Source organism: Pogoniulus pusillus, chromosome 18, assembly GCF_015220805.1.
Source record: "Pogoniulus pusillus isolate bPogPus1 chromosome 18, bPogPus1.pri, whole genome shotgun sequence".
Lineage (NCBI taxonomy): Eukaryota > Metazoa > Chordata > Aves > Piciformes > Lybiidae > Pogoniulus > Pogoniulus pusillus.
This window is the reverse complement of record NC_087281.1, coordinates 1,044,366-1,063,913: the sequence shown is the minus strand read 5'-3', so window position 1 is coordinate 1,063,913 and position 19,548 is coordinate 1,044,366. Positions and strand designations below refer to the sequence as shown.

Genomic DNA, 19,548 nt, shown 5'->3' with positions numbered 1-19,548 from the left:
CAAACCTGCAAACACAGCCTGGTAGCTGCCCAAACCGTGTCAGAGGCAACACGGGCAAATCCTTCTCCTGCACCTGGAATCCTGCCAGATGATCATCCCTGGACACGCACAGCATCCAGAAGCCACAGCACCGAGGCAGAGACTACCTTACCCCAGGACAGAAGGTTAGAGAAACTCTATTTACCCCAGAGACTGGAGAGACTGGGAAAAGCTTTATCAATTCCCCTTGCAAGCCGGGACAAATCTCCAGCTCCATCAAGTCCCTAGAGATTGAGGCACACGGAGGCAGAATCCCAAGGAAGGGTGATTAATAATTAATGCTTAAGAACAGCACACATAAGTAAGCTTTAATACCTTTGTAATATAAGTTATCTCTATCTAAAGAGCACATATAGTTTCAGGCCTTGCTGGGCAAACACTCGAGTTGTTAAGAGGCATTAAGCCTAAGAAATATTTCTCTCTGTCAATAATTGTTAATAATTTGATATTTCCATTTAATAATCAATCCCTGTAAATATATCCCAAAGCTATTTTCATAACCTTGCATAAGAACCTGGATTCCATAGTGGTTGGGGTGGTGTAAATTTGTAAATATTAATTTTAATAAATAATTTTATAAAAAATCAAAACCACTTCAAATTATTTTCTCACCTCCCCCTAACAGGGAAGGAATAGAGAAATCCCCTCCACGACACACAGCAGTAAAGAAGCCACTCCAAATTTGCTAACTCTCACAGAGGACTGTGGAAAAAAAAAGTACTGGGAGGAGGGAGTCAATATCCCAGTCCCACTGTTATCCCAAAGTGTGTGGCTGCTGTTTTATGTGCCAGAAGTTAAGGACTAATGATGAGCTGCATGCATCTATCTGACTGCTCCACAGTCAGAGAGGTTGTCACAGCCTCACTTCTTCTGCCACTTTGCAAGACCTTGCTCCTCCTTGTGCAGCAGTAGCACAGGTGAGCCAGTTAAGCCAAAAGCAGTTCTACAAAACAAAAAGGTAATTTTTCAAGCTGAAACATTTCCTGAACTCTGACAGCCCATTCAAAAGGAACCCAGCAGGACCATATTGCCAGGCAGCTAGAGGAACAATGACAGTCTCTAATAGATTAGCCTAAGTGGCCACTGAGTGAGTCTCTAGCTCACAAAACTGTGTGTCTGTGTAAGGAAAACCTCTAGTTTTTCAAAGCAAAAAGATGTTAATTAGCTGGACAAGTTCTGGAACTTAGTCTGATAGAGAGAACCAGCACCTCTCTGGAAATTAAATAATGCTTAGTTCAGTCAAGAGAGAAAGTGTGGAAAGGAGGACTGAAGTGTGTACCTCCTGGAGGACTTTGTATGGACTATAAAAGTTAGCATCCCCAAGGAGTCCTCTGCACAGCACACAACCTAAGGTGTTAAAAACACACAAGTCCAGGACCCTTAATGAGGGAAATCTTGAATGAGTTAACTAGACTGGGGGACAGACCCTCCTGTCTGAGTCACAGGGGAGGCAAATAGCACATACCTCTTCTGCCCATATCTTTTACAAACACAGTACTTACCTCAGATGTGTACAACCCCTGAATTTCCCTTTCACCTTCTCCAAGCTGTATGTGAGCCTGCAACGATCATAGGGATCCTTTTTCCCAGAGAGAGTGAGAGGCAGCAGAGCAGCTTCTGCTCCTGTCCAGAGAAGTATGACGAAGATGGTGAAAGGCCTGGAACACAAACCCTGTGAGGAGAGGATGAGGGAGCTGGGGGCGTGCAGCCTGCAGAAGAGGAGGCTCAGGGGTGACCTCATTGCTCTCAGCAACTACCTAAAGGGAGGCTGTAGCTGGGTGGAGTTGGTCTCTTCTGCCAGGCAAGGAGCAACAGAACAAGGGGACACAGTCTCAAGCTGTGCCAGGACAAGTCTGGGCTGGATGTTAGGAGGAAGTTGTTGTCAGAGAGAGTGATTGGCATTGGAATGGGCTGCCCAGGGAGGTGGTGGAGTCACCGTCCCTGGAGGTGTTGAAGCAAAGCCTGGCTGAGGCACTTAGTGCCATGGTCTGGTTGACTGTTTAGAGTTGGGTGCTAGATTGGCCTGGATGATCTTGGAGGTCTCTTCCAACCTGCTTGATTCTATGATTCCAAGACTCTACTGTAGTCCTGGCAGCACCACTGAGTGTCTGGGCATCTTTCACAGCCTCGATGCATGCACAGTCCATTTACAGTTGGTGAACTCCCTTATGGGCTGTTGTTGTGGAGGGGAATTCTGCCACCTACGCCTATTTAGTGGAGAGGAGATATTAATTAGGGTGAGATAATTTAATGTAAAAATATAGATTTATTAAACTCAATATTCTGAACTCTGCCACCCCCAACTACAGCATACTAATATCAAATTGTTCTTTACACAGTTATGAAAACAGTCTAGGATAAAATATGTACAGGACTTTGTTAATTAACTAGCCAACATTCAAACTATAAACAGTCTTTCCCACAGCTTAATGCTGCTTGGGATCATATGTTATTTGCCCAGCAGAACATGCTAGAACTCTTTCTGCTCTATGGCAGAGGCCACAGATACTTACAGAGGTATTGAAGCTTTTACTCACAACTCTTATTAATTATTAATCACCCTCCAGGGCTGCGTCACAGCCTGTGCCTAGTGTCCAGACTTCAGGGGATCTCTACCCATGGACTCTGAGGCTGGAATCCTCCCAGCTTGAGGGGAAAGGATAAATCTTCCCAGTTTCTGGGGAAATAGGCTTCTGACCTTTTCTCCTGGCAAAGAGGTGATCTCTGCCTTTGGTGCTCCTGGCTTCTTCTGGATGCTTCTGTCCAGGAATTCTCAGCTGGCAGGATCTCAGGAGCAGAAGGAGAATACCATGCTGTCTCTGGCATGGTTCTCATGGCTAGCAGGCCATGGGTGTGTGCAGACAACCCAGGGTCTGCTTCCTGGTTATCTCAGTGGCAACGCTTACCAGGCAGTGATAGGCAGCAGGCATGCAAAGTGTGCGCGGCTGCTGGGAGTCTGAGCTCCGTAGGTAAAGGCAATGCAGGATCTGGTCCTGATAACATGATAGTGTGCAGATGTGCACAGCTGGCTTAGGGAATTATAGGCTCCTCATATATATATTATAGGCAGGCTTAAATAAGCTCTGCAAGAAAGGTACGCAGGCAGGTGAGCTGCGAGTAGGTCAAAGCATTAGGTCTGGGCCTCTGAGCATCGGAGCTATGCAATGGTGTCCGAGCCTGGGGGTCTGAGCGGCTGAGCAGCTGAGCTGCAAGTGAGGGTCAGAGCTGTGCAGGGGTCTGAGCACTTTGTTTACCTGTGCACCCCTATTTATTGACTGTGGGCCGAGATTCATGGCCTCTTTGGCCACGGGAATGACCAATCAGGTTGGCAGTCAGCCAAACCTTACCATAATAGGGAGAAGGCTCTTGCCTGGACTTTCCCAAATATGGGGATCACATGGGCTTACCCCAGGGAGACACGAGCTGGGTGTGAGGGGCTTACACAACTTGTTTACAACCAGGGGTCCTGGCAGAAAACCATGTCCCAGCACGGCATAGGCATAAACAAGCCTCTTTTTGTGCCTACAGGCCCTCCACGACAGCTGTGTTCACACAGTACATGCATCTGTTCGTGCATGGCAAACACAAACCCCTGTGTAACTCAGAGACAAAGAAATTAACCATTGATCTTTTGGTGACATGTACACAGCAACGATCAGCTGCCATATATTAAACATAGAGTATGTTGTAGATGTATTTTATTCCTTGCTGTTCTTGAGGATGAAAGTGATTCTGAGGACAGGTGTTAGAAACTAAAATTGTTTGGATTGTATAGACAAAGGTGGTTCCAAATAACGTTGCATTTTTAATAACCTGCAAGTTGTTTCAGCAGTAGAGCAGCAGTAGATGATAAAAAGCAGAAGAAACAACCACATGGAAATGTCTTCATGTATATAAAGGAACCAAATCCAACGAGGTTCAACAAGTGCAGAGTCCTGCACTTGGGGAGGAATAATAAACTGCACCAGTACAGTCTGGGAGGTGATCTGCTGGAGAGCAGCCCTGTGAAGAGAGACCTGAGGGTCCTGGTGGATAACAAATTAACCATGGGGCAGCAATGTGCCCTTGTGGCCAAGAAGGCCAATGGGATCTTGGGGTGTATTAAGAAGAGTGTGTCCAGCAGAATAAGGGAGGTTCTCCTTCCCTTCTACTCTGCCCTAGTGAGACCTTCTCTTGAATACTGCATTCAGTTTTGGGCTCCCCAGTTCAAAAAGGACAGAGATTTGCTGAAGAGGGTTCAATGGAGAGCTACAAAGATGATTAGGGGACTGGAAGGCATGGCTTATGAGGAGAGGCTGAGAGACCTGGGGCTTTTCAGTATGCAGTAGAGAAGACTGAGAGGGGATTTAATAAAGTTTATAAACATCTGAGGGCTGGTCAGGAGCAGGGGGACAGGCTCTGCTCACTTGCTCCTTGTGATAGGACAAGGAACAATGGCGGTGTAAGTTGCAGCAAAAGAGGTTCCACTTCAACACAAGGAGGAACTTATTTACTGTAAGGGTCACAGAGCACTGGAACAGGCTGCCCAGAGAGGTTGTGGAGTCTCCTTCTCTGGAGCCCTTCAAGGCCTGTCTGGATGTGTTCCTCTGTGATCTGTGTTAGATAGAATTGTCCTGCTCTGGCAGGGGGGTTGGATCTGATGATCTCCTTGGGTCCCTTCCAACCCCTAATATCCTGTGACCTCGTGATCCTGGGAACTTTTTTGTCCTGTACTGATCTTCTCAAAGGATGCTGTAGACTCCAAGTCCTGTGCTGTTGTGAGCCATGTTGTGCTGATAACTTGCTGGAGTCTGGGAGATCTCTAAGCAGGAGGCACATGCAGGCTGGGAGTAAGATCTGTTTAAATGGAAAAGTTATCCTCTCTTATTTTTAACCCAGCAAAGCACCCAGAAGCAGTGGCAATTTCTCCTTGTCTGAGCTAGCTAACTCAAATTGCACCTCTCTTTTTTCATGGCTTAATGATAAATATATGTATTGGTCTGCTTCCTAGTAGAAATTAAAACAAAAATAGGTTTAGACATTGATTTTTCTCATACAGCCAGCTACTGCAGTTATCTTCTCTCACCATGTTAATCTAAAGAGAAAAACATGCAGCTACCTATTATACAGTGCTGACACAGAAAACCAGAACCACATGGGATGCAATATCCAGCTCACACACCTGGAGTTCACTTGGCCACTTGTGTGCTAAAGATCAGAGTAAGGTGGCAGTGGTTGAAACACATCTTGCTCAGCTGGTCAATTATTCACAGGTACAGCAGCGCAGGAAAACAGCTTCTATTAGTGTGAGTTTTGCATCTGAATCTCTCAGTAACTTGCTGCTACATTTTTGGCCGTGATTTCCCTTCTCTGTGATTCTGCTTTTCCTCCTGCTCCTAGGTTTGTGCTAGTCCAGCTTCACATGGTCTGAGTAGTCGCCTTTACTCACATAACATGAAGCTCTTGGAGATCTCTCTCAACCTGGTTGATTCTATGATTCTATAAGACAGTTGAACTCAATCAAGGCCTCGAGGTGATGCTATTCACTGTTAAGTAACAGCTTCTTTTTGTCTGCTGTAAGGTTATCACCTTAAAAATCAAGCCTTAAGACCCCGAGCTTGCATTCTTCAAGCTTGCATTTCAAAAGCCTGGACAGTTCCTGTATTTCAAAAGAGTGAAGGCTTTAGTGTTTTCCACCTTTCCTGTGTTTTTCAAGAGCTCTGGACATACCAGCTGCAGTATCCCACTTTGCTGCTGTTTTACTTTTGGAATATGCTGGGGTTTTGCAACAAGGCATGCTGTTTGCAGAACCTTTTCCTTCACTTAATATGGAAGCTAAACATAGATAAAATGTGAGATCATACACCATGAATATGTAATAGGTAAGGAGAATAATTGTGCTGGGTAGGGGTGGCTTTGCAAAAGCTCATGGACAAATAACCACAAAAACTTGGCTTTGTGGCTCATGGGACTTTTAGGAGCAAACCCATCCTCATCCATCCCCTCCCACCACATGCCTTTTTCTTATAGAATCATAGAATCAGTCAGGGTTGGAAGGGACCACAAGGATCATCACCCCGAGCCTCCTCTTCTCCAGGCTAAACACCCCCAGCTCTTGCAGTCTCCATTTGCAGGGCTGTGCTCCAGGCCCCTCACCAGCTTTGTTGCCCTTCTCTGGGCACGTTCCAGTGTGATGGTTTGGGTGTTATCTGCCCTCCCCCCACCTCCTTTGGAAAAAATCCCCCAATTTCCAGTGGCTCTGGAAATTGAATGAAGCTTTATATGTACAGCTTAGCACAATATACAAGCAGATAGTTACAATATCTACAGCTATAGACAGAAATGGACAAGTTAAAAAGTAATACAGAAACACAGCACACAGCAGCCTACCCAGAAACTAGAGTTCTCAGGAGGGGCTCTACACCACCCTTCCACCTTCCTCCCACCCCTCTACCTTACTCTGGATCTTGCCTTATGTTTGAGGTAGATTGGAGGGTTGGCCAGAGGAGTTAGGAAGCAGATGCATTAGTCACACAGATGGCAGGTTAGGTTAGAGAGAGAGGTTCAGCCCCAGAGAGACAGAGAGCGATTCTGTTATTTACATTTATGTTCTTGTTCTTACGTATCTCAGCAAGCCTATGAGTGCAGTAGACATCACCATTGTTTTCTTTCCACTGCCTGTAATCTAGTTCTTCTCACCAAAACATTCTAGCTAGGCTCAAACTAGCACATCCAGCACCTCAACATCTCTCTTGAATTGAGGGGCCCAGAACTGGACACAGCACTCAAGGTGTGGCCTGGCCAGTGCTGAGTACAGGGGAAGAATAACCTCCCTTGTCCTACTGGCTGCACTGTTGCTGATAAAGGCCACATGCCATTACCTTTTATTGACTTCCAAAATGCTTAATAGTTCACAATCATAATGCATGGCGGTGTCACTCTTCTGCAGGAGATCCTGTCATGTTGACAGGACTGAAATCTGTCACGTCTTACATTTGTTTGAAGGGTTTGCAAAGTTTCTTATCTGTTTCATCTATTAGTTAGGAAACCCTGCAAGTGTAAAATGTGTCCTATGAAATACAGTAGAAGACAAGGCCTCTGGCCTTAGAAGTCCTGTGATCCACTTCAGATACAATCCACGCATTATCAGTTTAGATACAAGCACCTGTAAAGGTGTCAGTTACGTGGGAAACACAATGTACAGGCTTTCATTAGAAGACAAAAGAGGCTTTAGCTCGGAAAAGACCTCTGCTGACCTCTTCCCTTTGAAACAGTGCAATGATATGTGCTGACAATTCCAGTTTTAAAGTAAAGCAGCAATGAAAGCTGGCAGCATAGTACTTTTGGGCAACTTTATGCTAACAGGTCAAAAGCCAAGCCTTTCAAAAAAAGAAAAGAAAATATATCTGTATAGATTTAATGTTTAATAGATTTAATGTTTAAGGATAGCATGGTTACAGAAACAAAAAAGCCTTCTTAAGCTACATACTCACTATATGCAAGGCTTCTAGAGCAAAGAAAGGTCCTGAAGATTTAATTGTCTCTGTTCACTCTGAAAATGTAAGCTCATGATGGTAAGATGTGGAATCTGCAATTCTAATTCATGCTAGTTTGAGCTTAGGTGGCATATTTTGGTGAGAAGAATTAGATTATAGGCTGTGAAAAGAAAACAGTGGTGATGCCTGCTGCACTCATAGGCTTGCTGAGATGGATAAAAATAAGAACATAAACATAAATAACAGAGTCTCTCTCAGGGCTCTGCGGCTGCATCAACTTCTCTGTCTAACCTGACTTGCTGCCTGACTAATGCTTCTGCTTCCTAACCCCCCTGGCTAACCCTCCAAACTCACCTTGAATGTAAGGCAAAGTCTGGGATAAGGTAGAGAGATGGGAAGTAGGCAGAAAGGTGGTTGGGAGCCCCTCCTGGGGACTCTGGTTTCTGGGAGGGCTGTGGTGTTTCTGTGTTACCTTTTTAACTTGTCTATTTCTGTGCATATTGTAAATATCTGCTTGTATCTTGCACTAAGCTGTAAATAGGAAGCTTTGTTCTTCAGTTTCCAGACCGACTGAGCCTAGTCTGGGTGACTCTCTTAATACCCAGGCCATCACAAGCATGATTCTGCCTAAAGTATTACCTTTGAACATCAGTGTAAAGTAGGATTTTACTTCGGGGGGGCAGGGGGCAGGTAACACCCAAACCATCACAAAGACCTCCACAAAGCTCTTTTTCTTTTTACTCTCTGCAGGCCCATAATAGTTACAATGCTTACTAGTTTCAGTTGCAAGGTGTTAGCATTTAGGGAAATGACTGTTCTGCTTTTGTTCTTTGAGTCATTTTTCACTTCTTACCACAGTTTGTGATGAATATTAAAGAATATAATTCACAAGATGTTAGGGGTTGGAAGGGACCCAAGGAGGTCATCAAGTCCAACCCTCAGTTATCTTACATAGAATCAAGCAGCTCAGAAAAGACCTCCAAGCTCATCCAGTCCAACCTAGCACCCAGCCCTAGCCAATCAACCAGACCATGGCACTAAGTGCCTCAGCCAGGCTTTGCTTCAACACCTCCAGGGACAGCAACTCCACCACCTCCCTGGGCAGCCCATTCCAATGCCAGTCACTCTCTCTGGCAACAACTTCCTCCTAATATCAAGCCTAAATATAATATATTCATATATTTTGTACACTTTCATTGCAGGCAGTGGTAGCAATATCATTTTCTGAAGAACACAGACGAAAAAGGAAGAGTTTTGACTCAGGAGAGGAACTGCTGTAATGTACTACAGAATCACAAAGAAAATGCAGTGTTAAATAGAACCACAGAATCCATTGGGTTGGAAAAGATCTTTAAAGGGCATCTGATCCAATCCTCAGGCAGGAAGTAGAGGCATTCTCCACCAGATTGGCATACCCAGATTCCCATCAAGCACAATCTTGAATGTTTCCATGGATGGGGCATCCACCACCTCCCTTGGGCAGCCTGTTCCAGTGGTCCACCACTCTCATAGTAAAGAACTTCTAATGTCTAATCTAAATCTTCTCTAGTTCAGAAGCACTAACCTTTTTGTTGATACACATCTTCATAAGCAGCCCCTCTCCAGATTTCTTGCAAGCCCTCTTCAAGTATTAGGAGGCCACTGTAAGGTCTTCCTGGAAGCTTCTTTTCTCCAAGTGAACAACCCCAGCTCTCTCAGCTGGTTCTCAAAGGACAAGAAGCACCACTGAATTAAATATTTGCACAGTTAAAATCTCTTTACAAGGCTGGAAAATACATGTGGAAAGAATAGAAATAAATGACCATTGGAGATATATTTTTATCTATTCTAAGTGAAAAAACCCAGACATGAGATGAGGATCAGCTGCTTCAGCTCTCAGTTGTATTTTTGAGTTGCTTATTTGTTTGCATTTAGGTCAAAAAGAGCTCGCTCAGGAAAGACTACATAATGTCCACCCTTCTGGAGCAGATTTTCATGGGTTACATATCAAGCAATGGGCTGTTAGGAATTAAGCTACTCTGGCCAGGAACAGGGGGGACAGGTTCTGCTCACTGCTCCCTGTGATAGGACAAGGAGCAGTGGGTGTAAGTTGCAGCACAGGAGGTTCCACCTCAGCACAAGGGGGAACTTCTGTACTGTAAGGGTCACAGAGCACTGGCACAGGCTCCTCAGTGAGGTTATGGAGTCTCCTTCTCTGGAGCCCTTCAAGGCCTGTCTAGATGTGTTCCTCTGAGTCAGATAGTATTGTCCTGCTCTGGCAAGGGGGTTGGACTTGGTGATCTCCTTGGGTCCCTTCCAATCCCTAACATTCTGTGATATCTGGGCTTTGAAAATAACAAACAGTTCCATATTGCATTCAAAACAATGTTGGGCACTGTTACAGACTAACGTTTAAAAGAAATAAAACACCTTTCCATGCTTTGGAAATAATTGTTTCCACTTTATGTTCACTAATAGTTCATCTTCATTGGGTTTTCACTAGAAATATTGTTGATTTCTTTGCATGGGCACTAGGGACAAGCTTCTGCTCAGCACAGCAGCAGAGGTGCAATGTAATTCCAATGAAGCTAATCAAATACTTTCCTACTATGCCAAACCTCCTAAGAAAAACCTGTGTGCAGAATGTGCCCTTCTCTGGACACCTTCCAGTACCTCAACATCTCTTCTGAATGGAGGAGCCCAGAACTGGACACAGCACTCAAGGTGTGGCCTGACCAGTGCTGAGTACAGGAGGAAATAACCTCCCTTGTCCTGCTGGCCACACTGCTCCTGATCCAGGCCAGGATGCCATTGGCTCTCCTGGCCACCTGGGCACACTGCTGGCTCATGTTCAGCTACTATCTACCAGCACCCCCAGGTCCCTTTCTGCCTGGCTGCTCTCAGCCACTCTGTCCCCAGCCTGTAGCTCTGCTTGGGGTTGTTGTGTCCAAAGTGTAGAACTCTGCACTTGACCTTGTTCAATCTCATCCCACTGACCTCTGCCCACCCATCCAGCCTGTCAAGGTCCCTCTGCAGGGCTCTCCTACCCTCCAACAGATCCACAGCTGCTCCTAGCTTGGTGTCATCTGCAAACTTACTGATGATGGACCTTAGGTACATTGCAAAGTATTACTACATGACAGAAAATGTGTCAATTATGCTACTTTAATGAAACTTTGAAGATTGCAAGCCCACATAAAGTGTCATTATGTGATGGAGCTGGGCTTCTGACCCTTTTGTGTGTTCTTGGCTGTCTGGCATAGAAGCAGTCTTAATGCATCTATCCAAACTTTTCACACTTGCAATCCTCAGACCCATTCTAAGAGAAAATATAATGTATCACGCTTCTGATCTTGTACTATTCAAAAAGAGTAACAACTCATGCCTAATACGTGTTTTATGCCCTCCTGCTAAGTTGTTATAATCAGTTTCTCACTCTCTAATCCCTAATTTTCTTAATAACCTCTTGAGAGAAACTCTGCCTTGTCTTAATGCCATCTTCATCGTTTGCACAATTAAGATTATCACACTTAATCACATATTACTCATATTAGGCAGATTTGGATATCATTACAAAGATCCCAATCAAATCTAAAAACTCTACTGAGATCAACAGAGTTAATCTTTGGATCACCTTCTCGAGTGGATTTTTGGAAGTGATGATGAATGAGCCCACAGGCAGTTCTAGCTTGCTAAGGAACAACAGTAGGCATTGGCTTTCCTGGTGCCTTGAACTTCTGACCTTGTTCATCCCACTGCATTTCGTTGGATGCCTATTTGGGGCTTCTGTGGCATTGAGGTTGTTAAACAGTGGAAGGTTATGGGAAGCTGTGATGGTGCTCCCTGCTCCTCCATACTTAAGAAAATCACCCAGCTGCTGGAAATTGCATGAAGCTTTATGCTGACAGCTTAGCACAATAGACAAGCAGCTATTTACAATATCTACAGCTAGACAGAAACAGACAAGCTAGAAAGTAATACAGAAACACAGCAACCCTCCCAGAAACCAGAGTCCCCAGGAGGGGCTCCCAACCACCCTTCCGTACTTCCACCCAACCACCCTTCCACCTTTTTCTCACCCTCTACCTTACCCCAGACTTTGCCTTACGTTCAAGGTGAGTTTGGAGGGTCGGCCAGGGGGGTTTAGTAGATCCACCACCTCCCTGGGCAGCCCATTCCAATGCCATTCACTCTCTTGGGCAAGAATTTCCTCCTAACATCCAGGCTATACCTCTCCTGGCACAACTTGAGACTGTGTCCCCTTGTTCTGTTGCTGGTTGCCTGGGAGAAGAGACTGACCCCCACCTGGCTACAGCCTCCCTTCAGGTAGTTGTAGACAGCAAAGAGGTCAGTCCTGAGCCTCCTCTTCTCCAGGCTAAACAACCCCAGCTCCCTCAGCCTCTCCTCATAGTCCCTGCTGTATATCTCCCATGGTTTAGAAGCTCTGAGGTGCCAAAGCAGCAGAGGGTTCTCATGTTTGTACGTGTCTGCCAGACTGTCCTTTGGCTATCTCTGCTTACCACCACTGTTTAAAGGGCAAAACAGAAACTCACCCAGCTGCCTGGCAGAGCTTCTCCATTTCTTTCAGATTACCAAGCTGTATTTTTTCTTTCCTGTCTGGCTTTCCCTGAAAGTCACAGGGATTGCAGAACTCTAAACCTTCACAAGGCTCTGTTTCTAAACATTTTGCTGTCATTTCTCACTTGTCCTGTCCTCTCATGGAGCAGTTCATGCACACACATCTCACTTCAGCTGCAGCCTTCATCCTTGGTGCTTCTACTTGACTTGCCATCGTTTTTCCTTCATGGCTCTCCACACCAAACACACAAACAAATGAAAACCATAGCTTTTTGACTTAGGGTATAAGCCAAAGGGAACACAGCAATTTGCTTCAGATTCCACAAAGGAAAATTTAAACACAACCTGTGATCTTTCATTCCATGCTCCTGTGGCTTAAGATGTAGAGACTACCTAGCAGGTACAGAACACTCTATGTCTCACACACTGAAAAAGCAGTGCATTGTCATGGGGCTTTCAGGTCAAAACTACTTATATTACACTTCTCACTCAAAGAATTAATGGATTGATGTCAGAACTCAAATCCCAGGGTTACAATGATGTGTATGATGACCTAACCAGAAGAAATTATTGCAGAGATCTATAACTAGAAACTATTTCATATCTGCATCCCCATAACTCATAAAAACATCACCAACTGTACACAAGAGTTGATATTAAAAATCATTTGCTTTCTTTTTGTATTGTAATGCTGGCTTCCTAGGAACATAATGGTTGTGTTATAACTATAGTAATAGGTACTATGTGTACTATAACTACATCTAACGTACTATAGGTGACAAGTTGTGAACATTTCTATAACTAGACTGCTTGGAACCTGCTTAAAATCAACCTCTGACATAATGCTGGCTTCCTAGGAACATAATGGTTGTACTATAACTATAGTAATAGGTACTATATGTACTATAACTATATGTAATGTACTATAGGTGAGGAGATGTAAACATTTCTATAACTAGACTGCTTGGAACCTGCTTAAAATTAACCTCTGACTTAATGCTGGCTTCCAAGGAACATGATGGTTGTACTATAACTATAGTAATACATACTATATGTACTACATGTACTATACCTATATGTAATGTACTATAGGTGACTAGTTGTAAACATTTCTACAACTTGACTGCTTGGAACCTGCTTAAAATCAACCTCTGACTTCCACTTATGAAAAGTGGACAAGATTGATTGCTCCACACTAGCACATAGCATGTTCAATTAATACTCACATTATAAGGATTGTGCTAACAACACAAATGGAAATTAAACCTTTTCACTACCCATCTGCATCTGAACACTCATAAATTGAACTAAGTGTAGAAGAGCTGCACTCAATCAATTTCAGCCCCAGTCCCTGACCTGATTATGTTATGCATGTCAATACACACTCTCTTAATTAAATGTGGTTCAGTGAACACTGTGGTTCAGTAGTAAGAAAAAGGAAGACTATTGCCCATTTGTTGCTACCCAAGATACTACTGAAAAAAAAAATAGAAAGTGAATTGGGGGTGGAGGGTGAAGGGAAAACATCAACCAAAGACAAAGATGTTCTGCTACATTATCATACAGCTCTCCTATGCTGAGAAGCCAATCAGGTAACATGAAGTGTCACTATTTTTCCCTTGATGACCAACTGTGGAGCATAACAACTGCACAAAAAGGCATAGCATCTCCTAGGAAAACCAAATGCTGCACTTAACCATGCATCACCAATCATCTGCTGCTGCAGACAACAGGAAGGCAGCTGCTGGAAAACTGCAATTAAAGAATCAAAGAGCAGCACGGAGACCAAGGCTCCTCACCACTCTCAGCTCTCCCCATTTCACATCAGTCTGATACGGTTTCTGCACATCACAGCAGGCTTTGTGTTTTCGTTTGGGTTTGTATTTTCACTCTCTTCAGTTTTGATTCTGTCTGGTTTCCTGATTACTTTCTACATCTTCCCTAACCAGCCTGCCCCAGTGACACTAATTGAAGCCATTGTGCAATATTTGTTGCCTCATCCAGTACATAAACAAAATTATTTGGTAACAGCGGGTCCCACATAAAGACTGAGTTTGCAAGCCTGCAAAGAGCTGATAATGATATTTTGGGTCATTAATTATGTTTCTGGCAAAGATTTTTTTTTAATTTGGGGTAATGCAGATCCTTGGAAGAAAAAAAAGTGATGGACTACAACTATCTGAAGGTCTACAACTACCTGAAGGGAGACTGTAGCCAGGTGGGGTTGGTCTCTTCTGCCAGGCAACCAGCAACAGAACAAGTGGACACAGTCTCAAGTTGTGGTGGGGGAGGTCTAGGCTGGATGTTAGGAGGAAGTTGTTGGCAGAGAGAGTGATTGGCATTGGAATGGGCTGCCAAGGGAGGTGTTGGAGTTGCCATCCCTGGGGGTGTTGAAGCCAAGCCTGAATGAGGCACTTAGTGCCACGGTCTTGTTGGTTAGCTAGGGCTGGGCACCAGGGCTTTTCTTTCCCCACGATTACCCCTCCTATCAGCAGAAGGAAGGAGAGCAGAAAACACATCCAGGCAAGTCAGGACATGTTTAGGCTTAATTTGACCTATTTTGGCCTTCCACAACAGCGTCATTCTATGTAGCTTTCTCTTCCCTCTCAGAGTAAGGCTGTAGATTACACAGCACTTACGATCCAAACCCAAATAAAAGGCTTGCTTTACCCCAATAAGGGAAAAGCACAGGCCTTGCACAAGCCAGGCACAAGTTAAGAGTGTGTACCTTGTTTACCACAGGGTGCAAACAAGTCTGGGCAGGCTAGAGTCCTTAGACTCAGTGGCTCCAGGTTCTTTGTCCTCTTTCCCATGGTCACTTCTCCCCACAGCAGAAGGAGGGAGAGCAGAAAAACATGTCTGCACAAACCAGGACACATATAAGCCTGTTTTGGCCTGCTTAGGCCTACTACAACACTTATCAGTAGGTTTTGGTCTTGCCAGGGGCAGGAGTATCAGCAAATAGTAAATATCAACCTCATAAGACAAGCTAGAAAAAAAGCCATTTACTCAGTCTTGAGTGCTCAAATAAGCAATTGACACAGATAACTTGTTTCTAGTTCCCCAGGCTACTAAACCATGTCTAAAATCATGTTAGTTGCTATGATTTCAGCTGTGAGCCACCTAGGTTTCCCATCTTGTTCATCATACTCAATCCAGAGCAACTGCTTCTCAGTCTTCTAATATGACCTACTTTCTCTTGCAAAACAGACCTTATGCAAAGTGGTTGTTGAGAGGTGGTAAGGTACTTTTGCCGGTGCTGCCAAACATGATGCTAATTAAAGCTAGTTCTGGTGATAGCACTTTCTTGTTTCTTTTGCTCACCCTTCCTTTCAGTAGGTGTCAACATTTAGTCACATAAACCCCAAACTGAATGCAAACAGCCTTAATCCAATGCTAACACAAAGGCCCTTTTCCTCATCAGCTTTTCAGAGGCTCTGAATGGCAGGCAAGTTCCTAGAATATTAATAGCTTCCATGGTGAAGCCTCTCGCAAAACTTTCACTGCTCCTTCCTCTGAGAGCTCTGCAGGCACAGTAGTGTAAAGTAAAATCAATGACTGCTTTGATAATTGTAAAGCTGTCAGACCAGCACAAGAAGGGCCCCTTCACTCCTATTTTTTGAAGTCAGGAAACCTGATTTTCCATTGACCTTCCCAGACTGGTCCAAATCCCCCCATTGCAAGAACATCTGGAGGAAATTAAATGCAGTAACACAAATCTTTCTAAATAGTTTGAGTTGATGCTTTTATGAAAGTCCTATTTCCCTCTCTCTTTATATCCTCTCACCTATTCAAGGACAATAAAATATATTACTCACATCTATAAAAAGACACTTAAGAGCTAAGTAACTAGAGCAAGTTCAACTAGTCTGACCTGTACCAGTGAAGCAAAAAAAAACAAAGCAAAACAATGCACATAACTTATATAAGCTGTTGGTGTTTAAAGCCTGAGGTTGGCTCTGTGACACACAATCACATAAAGATCTTTCCAGCTTTCCACACAATTGCCTCAGCTTTGGTCAAACAATTTCTTTCTTCACCCATGACTTTTCTCTGCCAGCTCATGACACATACCAGGGAAGTTACTCAACACTTTCCCCTGGTTATGTCACCTTCATTCTTCCATCTCTCTGCATTCCCCAACCCGTTAGTCCATCAATCTCAGGCATGCACTTCTCTCTTGGGCCAACTGTATTAGAAAGTTCAAAATGTAACTTCATGAAAAGAGCCATCCTCTGTTAAATCCATACTGCTTATGCATCTACATCCCTCTGCACGACCAGGATAACAAATAAAGCCTAATCTTCTTTATAGAACATTAATATACTAATGTGAAAGAAGCAATCTGAATTCTTGTTCATTTGTTTGTGTGGGGGTCTGTTTGGTTGGGTTTAGGGTTTTTTTTGGTGGTGGGGATTGGTTGTTTTTTTGGTTGGTTGGTTTGGGGTTGGTTTGGTTCGGTTTGGTTTATGGTGTGTGTGTTTTTGTATGAGACATGTTACAGAATTACACAGGTGGCATCAGACTTTGCCTTTTGCCCCTTACTTGGCATTGTCTCCCCTGAGATAAAAAATTCAATAACTTGACTAGAGCAGCAGAGACAGTACCTATATTTCTCTCCTCCAGCAGATACATCGGCCCTGCAGTGGCATTTAAGAAGCTCAACCTGCAATGAGTAACACCAGTGTTATGCTCTGACAGATGCAGGACACCTCAGTACCATAAATTTCTTATTTGCTGGTTGCTAGCAAAGCAGATGCCTGCAGCTGATGGTTCCATATTTTGTCTTCAGGGGCCACCAAATTGATATCCAGAGAAAACCGTGGGCAGAGATGCCGTTGACATCTGTTACACAAGTCAGCTAATTTTACTCTTTGTTAATACTTCCCTATGGCAATCAACCCCCCACCCCCACAAAAAAAAAAACAACAAAACCCAACCAACACTAAATGTTAAAAAACAGCAAAACCAACCAAAATAACAAAAAAAAAATCCCCATTAAAAGCAACAATAAAAATCCAGCAAAAAAACTCCAATAAATAGTATAAAACAACAACATAAAAGCACAAACCCCACACTAAAGATTAAAAAACAATAACAACCCACCAAAAATGCAACACTGAACATTAAAAACAAAAAACAACAAACAAAAAACCCACAAAAAACCACTAAATATTAAAAAGAAACTAAAACAACAACAAATAAACCCCTAAATATTAAAAACAAAAAACAAAACAAACAAAAAAAAAAAACACCAGTCAACCAGACCATGGCACTAAGTGCCCCAGCCAGGCTTTGCTTCAACACCTCCAGGCACAGCAACTCCACCACCTCCCTGGGCAGCCCATTCCAATGCCAATCACTCTCTCTGCCAAGAACTTCCTGCTAACATCCAGCCTAGACCTCCCCTGTCACAACTTGAGACTGTGTCCCCTTCTTCTGCTGCTGCTTGCGTGGCAGAAGAGCCCAACCCCACCTGGCTACAGTCTCCCTTCAGGCAGCTGTAGATAGCAATGCTGTCCCCTCTGAGCCTCCTCTTCTGCAGGCTGCACACTCCCTCTGAAGGTCATCTAAACCAATCCCCCCTTCAGTCAGCAGAGGCCTCCTCAACTACATCAGGTTGCCCAGAGCCCTGTCAAGCCTCACTGAGTATCTCCTGGGATGGGGCCCCACTCACATCCCTGAGCAACCTGTTCTGGTGTTCCACCACTCATAACAAAGAACCTGCTCCTAACATCCAACCTAAATCTACTTTTCTCTAGTTTGAAGCCCTTATACACAGACACAACAGCCTCTACATGCACTCTTATATGTGCTGCTTTGAGCTCCAAAGGAGAAACAACGGCAAAAAAGCAGCAACACTGAAAAGAAATAGCATCTCTGCACACCTCCTACCACAGCGGGAAGGGGAGAGCAGAGGCAGCAGTGCTGACAGTAAGCATGTGCCTAATGGCTCAGCAGAAACCACCTCCCACGTCTGGCAGCTCTTCATAGAGCTTGTCTGTGCCCCTGAAACCCAGTGTTTTCCAAACTGACTGTGGGGTGGGCACACAGCACATTGCTCAAGCAAAAAAAAAAGGCAGATTTTGAAAAGCACTGTCACAGCCATTCTGGGAGAGAAAAAAATATAGCCTCTCTTACAGGGCCTGAGCCAGCATTTAAGTCAGTACAAAGACTTGCACAGTGGACTTTGGATCTGGAGCACAGGAAATGGAGAGTCCTGTGAGGTTCCTGGCTTTCTAACACAGCAGAGACTGCTACAGCACCACCATCACCTAGCTAAACAGGAACTCTTCTTATTAAAAAGCCTGTAGGAGATTGTGGGAAGCTTTCTCCTGCAGCGGAGCATGAAAGGTAAACATCAGACCCTGTGATGTGAAGTGTCCTTGGAGCCTTGAGGCTCCCAGGGCCTGAGCCGGCGACTATGAGCAACCCACGCACAGCTGTCAGGGGGTGGAATCTGCCGGTCCCTGGGGCGGACGCAGCCCCAAGGGGGGCTGACCCTGGCCAGCCCCCCTGGGTGGTACTCACAGGTTGTTTACCACAGGTAACCTATCTCTGCCTTACACATAACTTGGGGCCAATCTGTACTGTCCACTTCTGCCAGCCCCAGGCTGGCTGGAAACACCTCCTCTGAGCACTATATAAGACACTGCACTACCCTAATAAAGTTGTACTGATGTACTGATGCACAGATGCCTAGAAGCTGCTGTCTCGAGTCGTCAGTACCCCGATCTCGCCTCTCGCCAGCCTCCGTACCCCGACAGGAGATAATGGACAGAAAATCATAGAATAGAAACAGAATCAGTCAGGGCTGGAAGGGAACACAAGGATCATCTAGTTCCAACCCCCCTGCAATGGGAAGGGACACCCTACCCTAGAGCAGGCTGCCCACAGCCTCAGCCAGCCTGGCCTCAAACACCTCCAGGGATGGGGCCTCAACCACCTCCCTGGGCAACCCAGTCCAGGCTCTCACCACTCTCATGCTCAACAACTTCCTCCTCACGTTCAGACCCTGGAAGGCCACAAGAAGGTCACCTGGGAGCCTCCTCTTCTGCAGACTGAACAGCCCCAGCTCTTTCAGTCTGACCTCACAGCAGAAGTGATCCAGCCTCATGGCCCTTCTCTGGACATGCTCCAGTATGTCCATGTCCTCTTGTAATGGGAGCCCCAGAACTGGATGCAGTACTTCAGATGATTCCTTTGGAGTTCCAGAGGCTTCTGAAAATGAATGATTAGGTTCTTTAAGAATTGTAATGACCCCATGTTGTTCAATAAATGTCAGGGTACGGGGGCTGGCGAGAGGCGAGATCGGGTACTGACGACTCGAGACAGCAGCTTCCAGGCATCTGTGCATCAGTATGATTTATTAAGGCAATACAATGGCTTACATAGCCCCCAGAGGGGTGTGCACAACCAGCCTGGGGCTGGCACAAGTGGACAGTACAGATTGGTCCCAAGTTATGTGTAAGGCAGA

General features: G+C 44.7%; 2 long non-coding RNA genes across 2 annotated transcripts in view; one reads left to right on the top strand and one right to left on the bottom strand.

The window, feature by feature from the left end:
- Nucleotides 1-19,548, top strand: part of LOC135183333 (uncharacterized) — a 541,852-nt gene that overhangs the window by 102,580 nt on the left and 419,724 nt on the right. The window lies entirely within an intron of this gene.
- On the bottom strand, nt 9,255-19,158 carry LOC135183328 (uncharacterized). The gene is made up of 3 exons (XR_010305516.1): nt 19,110-19,158; nt 16,679-16,737; nt 9,255-9,279 (listed from the first exon to the last, which is right to left on the bottom strand). It is a non-coding gene; the product is annotated as an uncharacterized LOC135183328 (long non-coding RNA).